The 7837-nt window shown below is 46.0% G+C and overlaps 2 non-coding genes across 2 annotated transcripts; both read left to right on the top strand.

Annotated features, from left to right (window-relative positions):
- Positions 1–2865: 2865 nt before the first annotated feature.
- Positions 2866–2937, top strand: TRNAE-UUC (transfer RNA glutamic acid (anticodon UUC)). The gene has a single exon. It is a non-coding gene; the product is annotated as a tRNA-Glu (tRNA).
- A 1845-nt stretch (positions 2938–4782) lies between these two features.
- TRNAC-GCA (transfer RNA cysteine (anticodon GCA)) lies at positions 4783–4854 on the top strand. Its single transcript has one exon. It is a non-coding gene; the product is annotated as a tRNA-Cys (tRNA).
- Positions 4855–7837: the final 2983 nt, after the last annotated feature.

The following is a 7837-nucleotide window of genomic DNA, read 5'->3' as shown; positions in this document are numbered from 1 at the left end:
GCTGCAATTTGCTGTGAGAGAACAGCCTGTGTTGTGCACCCATGCAATTCGCTGGGGATATCTATGAACAGACACCCTTCTAGAGGGTTCTCTGCAGGCCTTGCAGGAAATGGAGAATTACTGTCCTTTCACCTTTCATGTTATTGTTGTTGACAAGAAATGGAGCAGTTAGGGAAGAAGTCCCAGAGAGTGGCACCGTGGCAGAGCTTGCCAAGAGACCTTCTGGATAAAGAGCAGATCCAGCATCCAGTGCTGCCTTGCTGAACATGCATCCTCTTGTCATCTTTTGGTCAATCTTTTTTGTTAATGGAGAAGTCCGACTCTGGATAGCCATACAAATGCTTGCAAAAGAAACGGGTCTTTTTGCTGACAAGTGTCGAAAGGAGGCATTGGATAAACATGGAAAGAAGGTCAAGGTCACTGTAACTCATCTTGCATCTGCAGCTGTTGAAGCTACAAGGCAGAGTACTAAGCACAATATTACCACAGCTGGTCACAGGAGGGTCTCTGTGTGGTGGGATCCGCGGGGTACAATCCCAAACTGTGGGACCGTTCTGTCCTCTTCTCTCTCTAGCCTGGGCTGTGTCTTACAATGCTGCACTAGTGACAAGCAGCAAACCCCCTCCTGGTGCTCTGATCACTCAGCTAACAACATGCAGCAATGCACCTAACTAAGTGGCATGAATGCTGTATAAGCCATTCCTCAATTACCCAGGGTTGTAAGTTCAATTCTTAAGGGGGCCATTAAAGGATCTGGGGCAAAAATCTGCCTGGGGATTAGTCCTGCTTTGAGCAGGGGGTTGGACTAGATGATCTCCTGAGGTCCCTTCCAACCCTGAACCTCAGAAATGTACCATCTGACACTGCTCAAAACCTCTTGAAAAGTGCAAGCTCATTAATTAATTCACCACTTCCTCAAAAAGAAAGTGAATATGCACCAGCCTTTTTAATCTGAGCAGCTTTCCCAAGCACTTTGGACAATTTCACAAGTGTAAAACATTAAAATAAGTTTATTACCTACAGAAAGATAGATTTTCAGTGATTATAAGTGTTAAGCACAGAGGTCAAAGTTAGTTACATAACAAATGAAAATCGAATCTCAGTGTGACAGTCTATACCTTTGGGGGAGCATGCTGAAACCCCATATTCCTCATTTTCATATAATCGTGATCTTACATATAAAGCATGACTTGTAAGGTATCAGGGGAAAGGATATGATCTGCTGAAAGTCATTTCTCTATCCATATATGTATATCATTAATGAATATGAAGTTATGAGAATTGTGTAGTATGGTTGTCACTATGCTGTAAATTGGGGGAATCAGCCAAATATTAGCTCCCCAGTAGCAACAGCAAGGAAAGTAACCAATACCTGGAGTGTCAAACAGCCATTGTCCAGCAAGGGGGCTACAATGTAATGATTCACCTGCATGAGGCCACACAAGGGGAATTGCTCAATCTTGCTTGGAGAGACTCATTAATGCTCACCTGACTCTGAAGGGGAGGAGCAAAGCCCAGAGGGAAGAAAGGACATGATAAAAGGGAGAGACATTTGCCATGCTTTCTCTCTCTCTTCCACCTACATCTACAGACAGCACCACACCAAGCAACGGAAGTGCTAATCAAAGGGGAGAGCCTGTTTGAAAAGCAACCAGCCTAAGTGAGAAGCATCTAAGTGATTGGCTACACTTGTGAGTTAGAGTGCATTATAGCAGCCCTGGGCACCCTAGTTCACACCCCATCCACACTGGCAAGGCATGTAGAGCACTCTGACTCCACAGCTAGAGCACTCCTGGTACTCCACCTCGGCAAGAAGATTAACACGTGTTGTGTAGTGGCTGAAATGCCCAGCGTCAATGTGAATGAGGTGTTGCATTACAGCGATCTGATCAGCCTCTGGAAATGTCCCATAATCCCCTTAAGTCAAGTGGCCGCTATTCTCATTGTTTTGAACTCTCCTAGGAATGCGGATATGCCCTTTGAAAGCTCCATTTCTGACAGTCGGCTCCGAGACAAAGCAAGCCATTACTGTGGAATGCTGTGTGTGAGAGAGAGAGGCGTGGAGGAGGGGGAGGTCTGCTGCTGTCTTAAAAGACAGCTCGCTGACATGCTTTCAGCCCCCCCCAAACGCACTCTCTCTCCCCCCCATACACACAACACACACCCTGTCACACTCCACCCCACCCCACCCCACCCATTTGAAAAGCACGTTGCAGTCAATTGCATGCTGGGATAGCTGCCCATAATGCACCGCTCCCAATGTTGCTGCAGCTGTGGCCATGCCAGTGCGCTTGAAGCTGTCAGTGTGGACAGATTGCAGCACTTTCCCTACTGCACTCTACAAAGATTGGTTTAGCTCAAAGAACTCTACATCTGCACGTGTAGCCATACCCTAAGTTTGTAAGGGCATTGAAAGTGTTAAGATCAGCTTAGAATACACAAAATACACAAAAACAATGAACAGTCTGAAGGCACCTTAAGGACTAATAGATTTATTTGGGCATAAACTTTCATGGGTAAAAAGCCACTTCTTCAGATGCATGGAGTGAAAATTGCAGATACGGACATAAATATGTATTGGAACATGAAGTGAAGGGAGTTACCTTACAAGGGGAGAACCAGTGCTGAAGGTCAATTCAGTCAGGGTGGATGTGGTCCATCCCAATAATTGATGAGGAGGTGTCAATACCAAGAGAGGGAAAATTGCTTTTGTAGTGAGCCAGCCACTCCCAGTCTCTATTCAAGCTCAAATTAATGGTGTTAAGTTTGCAAATAAATTGTAACTCTGCAGTTGCTCTTTGAAGTCTGTTTTTGAAGTTTTTTTGGTGAAGAATGGCTACTTTTAAATAGTATTGAATATACCAGTCCCATATGGTCTAGTGGTTAGGATTCCTGGTTTTCACCCAGGCGGCCTGGGTTCAATTCCCAGTGTGGGAGAAATGCAGAGTTTTTGCTCGGAGGGGAGAAAGGAATGGGAGGGGATCCTGCCACCAGGGGAGTTGTTCAGTGCTGGGAGGGGATCCCAGAAGTGGGTGTGGGGGGCAGAGGTCTGAGGGGAGATCAGGGAAGGATCCCAGCAGTGTGGGAAGTTAACAACCTGGAGAGCACAGGTCTGGCATGGGGAGTGGGAAGAGTGAGTGTGTCCCTCTAAACTCACCAACTGCAGACTAGGCAGGATTGGAAGAATTACGCATTTGTTGGTAAATCTCAATTTCTGTGTAAACACACAACCCAATGGCAAAATATTTCCATCAATAATAATCAAAACTGACAGATGGGCAAAGTAAGAAACATGCTGCTTGAGACCTTATCCTATTCTAATCCTATAGGGTTCTCTTTTGGCTTAGGCACCACCATCTGGATATTTCATTTCCTTCCTCATTTTCACACAGAGAAACAAATTCCTTTGCATGTATCCATGAATAGCAAAATCTCCCTGTGTCTCTTGTCTGAGCCAGGGCATTCAATTCCATTGAAACATTCTCTCCTGCAATGGCAATGGTCAGACAGAGGGGACGTGGCCACCTTCCCCCCTGGCAGTGAGATATTCCCTCTCTATTTCATGCTGCTATTCTTATTCCATGAGTCATCAAGGATGGAATAAAAAGCTGAGTTTACTCCACAGTGAGGAAAGAAAGGAGCCACCAACTTCCCAAAAAATCTCAGTGCCCCAGAGAAAACCTGCCCCTGCTATTGGAATCACTGATGTGCTGATGATATGATGGGAAAAGGGGCTGTCCGAATTGTCAAAGCAGGAAATGAACAATCTACAGCAACATCATTAACCACAAACATACTCTAACCATGCTCCAGCCAGTAGGGAAATGGGCAGGAATTCTTGCTGTTCAGCCATGGCCACGCTTACAGAACTGCACAGCAGTGAGTGTGCTGGGTAAGCCAGTCTGAGCAAACAATTGGAAATGACACTTCAGTGAGAACCGAACCATAAGGTAAAAAAGCTCATGTGTTAAGTGGTTGTGGCTGAGTGCTTAGGGAGCTGGGCTGGGAAACCATGGGGGTCTTTCTCTGGTGGTTTGATTCTTACCAACTAGGGAAGGCTGGTGTGTGGTGCTTTCATGGCTGTAATTTCAATGCCTGAGCACTCATGGTACCATAGGGAAACAAGTCTAGTCTTACTCATAGGCTAAGGACAAGTCTACATTTCAAACTTTGAGTCTACAGTGTTGCAGCTCATTAATGAAGATGCTCTATGCCAGGGTTTCTCAAACTTCATTTCACTGCATGTGAAATGAAGTTCTGCCAAAAAAACTTACTACATGATGCTAGGAAAGGGGGACCAAACACCAAGCCCCCTCCACACCAGGCAGAGGTAGGGGAGCCAAAGCTGAATCCTGAGCCCTGCCCCCCAGGGGGAGGGCAAAACTGAAGCTTGAGGGATTCAGCCCTGGGTGGTGGGGTTCAGACTTTTGGCTTCAGCCCCAGGCCCCAACAAGTCTAATGCTAGCCCTGGTGACCCCATTAAAACAGGGTCACAACCCACTTTGGGGTCCTGATTCACAGTTTCAGAACCACTGCTCTATGCTGATGGGAGGGAGTTTTCCTGTCGGTGTAGTTAATCCACTTCACCAGGAGGTGGCAGCTATGTCAGTGGGAGAAGCTATATCAGTGGGTGTGCAAGCTGTGGTGTTTACCACATTTATGAAGTTTAATCAAACCCCATTTTTAAAACCACCTGTGGTCCGAGAATAGAAAAGGAACTTGCTGAAGCAGGGTCTGTCTTTGAAAGTCCTGGAGATCATAACTCCAACCCACTATTGCCATGGGGGTATAGCTCAGTGGTAGAGTGTTTAATGGCAGATCAAGTGGTCCTTGGTTCAAATCCAAGTGCCCTCTGATAACACCTTTTTTTAAAAAAAGGGAAAACAATTTCATTTATATTCTCCATTATGCTCACGAATTCCACTCTTGAAATGAATGTAAACACTCAATGTTTCACTATGCAAATGCATAAAAACATAGCAAACCTCTCCATCAGTTGAAATGATTCCAGTCTTCTGTATCTAATTTATATTTTCATAAATTAAACAAAGGTATCATATGAATGCACATTTGCAGATCCCTGTTCTCCATGGGATATGTTGTGCAGAAGAACAAGAACCACATGCAGTTGGGGTTCAGGAGTCTGATGAGCAAAGGCAACTTGGTGCAGGCTAAAGTCACCAGCACCTTGGCTCCTTCCCATTCAACCAGCAGCTGGGCCCCCAGGACAAGGCATGAGAAGAAGACAGTGGCTGTGAGCAGGAAAATAGCCACCAAGAAGCTGGCTAAAGCCACCAAGATCCCCAGGAAGGCCACCATGGCCATGTCTAGGAACAATCATCAGAATGTGGTGACTGCAGTGGGAACCAAAAAGGCAGAGAAAAGCCCCCAAAAGTTCTAAGCTGCCAAGCCCCAGAAGGTGATGAAGATTCCACCTACAACTAAGACCAGAAAGCCAACTTTAAATCACCCAAAGCCAGGGCTAAGAAGGTGGCACTGAGAAAGATTTCCATTGGGATAAGCAGCAAAGAGTCCTGTGGCACTTTATCCCAGTTATATGTTTTATTAACATGAACAAATAAAGCCAAGAGCACACATCACTAAGGCTAAATAACTATAAACACCACTCAGCTAAGGGTTAAACAATGCAGCGATAAAGTTCAGGTCAAATCAGTAAATCAATGAGTTAACAAGGATATTGTATTGGAATCAAGTCATCAATTCAGTCAAACCATCAGATTAACACAGCAGAAAATCAACCCTTAAAAATCCTAAAAGAGCAACCGAAGAAGGCAGGTGCATATTTAGTGATGCCGAAACCACAATCAGTTTTTTACCCAGGCAGTGCATCCCAGATTTAGCCAGCTGAATATTTAAATACTGAAACCAAATTATTGCTTACATTTAGCCCACAGCCTCAAAACTAATTACAGTTTTCTCCTTAGATTTCACTATTGTGTAGCTAATACTTCTCCTCACCCTCTTGCCCCAAAACACGTACAGACCTTAGAGAGATATTAGTATGTCTCTCTAAGTATAGTATAGTAGAGGCTGAAGTAAAAGAAGTTCAAAGAGCTCTTACTGAACAAAATATATCTGACAGCTCAATTCCTTGCAATGCTTCAACAGGTGAGGAGCATGCATTCAGTCATTTCATAGGGCAGAGTTTTAAGGCAATTAAGATTTGGGGAACTAGTCTTTCTAGCATCTTTCCTTTGTAGATTTCAGAGGCGTGCACACACACACCCCGCACCACCTCGCCCCCTCCAATCTAATAGAAAGGCTGGGAGATCTCCAGGTTCATAAAAAGAAACAGACAAAAACATAGAAAAAGGAACAAAAGGTTTCTAAGATTATAAGAGGTTGGATCTCTGTACCTCTCGGGCTTTGGACTCACCTGGAGTAGGAACTGTAGCTGCAGTTTAGGAACCAGGTAATGGCATAGATGGTCCAGCACGTTGGGCTAGCAGGGTTTTCAGGTACAGGGAGACTAGTGCAGTCTGCATAGCCTGTCGCCATTGTGCTTCATTCCCCAGAGGAGATTAGTCCTGGGATCCTGCCAGTCTCTCTGAGGCTATTGTCTACACTGGCAGAGTTACTGCACCGGGAGTTACAGTACTACTCAGAGCGCGCTGAAGGGGAACCGCTATTGTGTGTTCACACTGTCAGCTGCCTGCACAATACCGTGTTCACACTTGAGGCACTTACAGCAGTGTTCGGAGCGGTGCACTCTGGACAGCTATCCCACTGAGCATCTTTTCCTCTTCTGCTGCTAAGAGTTGTGGGAAGGTGGATGGAGATGTTTCCTAAGCCCAAAAGCGGCATTCCACAGTGGTCAGCACCTCCGTGAATGCCCTGTTATGCATTACTTCGCATCTCAGCAATCCCTTTGCTTCCATCTGCATTTGGCGCTATCTTTCAATGATTTGTGTACTGCGCGCTCTGCCTATTCGATCTGTAGAAATAGATCCTGCACTTGCTAACACCTCACGAGTGGCAGTGGAGTTATTCCTTAAACTACAAAGGCAAAAGGAGTTCGACATTGATTTTGCCATGTGTAGTAGCTGTGACAAGGGATTGCTTGTGGCATTCACGGAGGTGCTGACCACAGTGAAATGCCACTTTTGGGCTCAGGAAACAAGCACTGAGTGGTGGGATCACATCGTGATGCACGTCTTGGATGACGAGCAGTGGCAGCAGAGCTTTCGGATGAGGAAAGCCACATTCATGGGACTGTGTGATGAGCTCGCCCCAGTCCTGTGGTGCAAGGACATGAGAATGAGAGCTGCGATGGAGAAGCACTTGGCAATTGCACTGTGGAAGCTGGCTACTCCAGACTGCTACCAATCGGTTGCTAACCAGTTCGGAGTGGGAAAGTTGACCGTTGGACATGTGTTGACAAGTGTGCAGGGCCATTAATCGCATCCTGCTCTGAAAGACTGAGACTCTGGGCAATGTGTGTGACATTGTGGATGGCTTTGCACAAATGGGCTTCCCTAACTGTGGAGGGGGATAGAAGGCAAGCATATTCCAATTCTGGCACCTGACTATCTAGCCACCAAGTACATTAATCACAAAGGGTATTTTTCACACGCATCTGGAATAAACTACAGAGGGACAGGTTTTGAGTGCACTGGGTACTGGGTGTCTGCAGGGCTAGACTGTGATGGGGGCAGGAGTGGAATGCAGTGGGTACACATTGGAGCCAGGAGGTTGCTAAGAGTGTGTTGGCACTGTCTGGGGAGGTGAACGGGAAGGAGTTTTGCGACAACAGATGCAGGGGAGGGTGGTCACAGAGCTGCTTGGTTTGCAGTGCTAATAGCACCTGCAGCGTGTC

This window comes from Malaclemys terrapin, chromosome 15, assembly GCF_027887155.1.
Source record: "Malaclemys terrapin pileata isolate rMalTer1 chromosome 15, rMalTer1.hap1, whole genome shotgun sequence".
Classification (NCBI taxonomy): Eukaryota; Metazoa; Chordata; order Testudines; family Emydidae; genus Malaclemys; species Malaclemys terrapin.
This window is presented reverse-complemented; position numbering and strand designations above follow the sequence as displayed.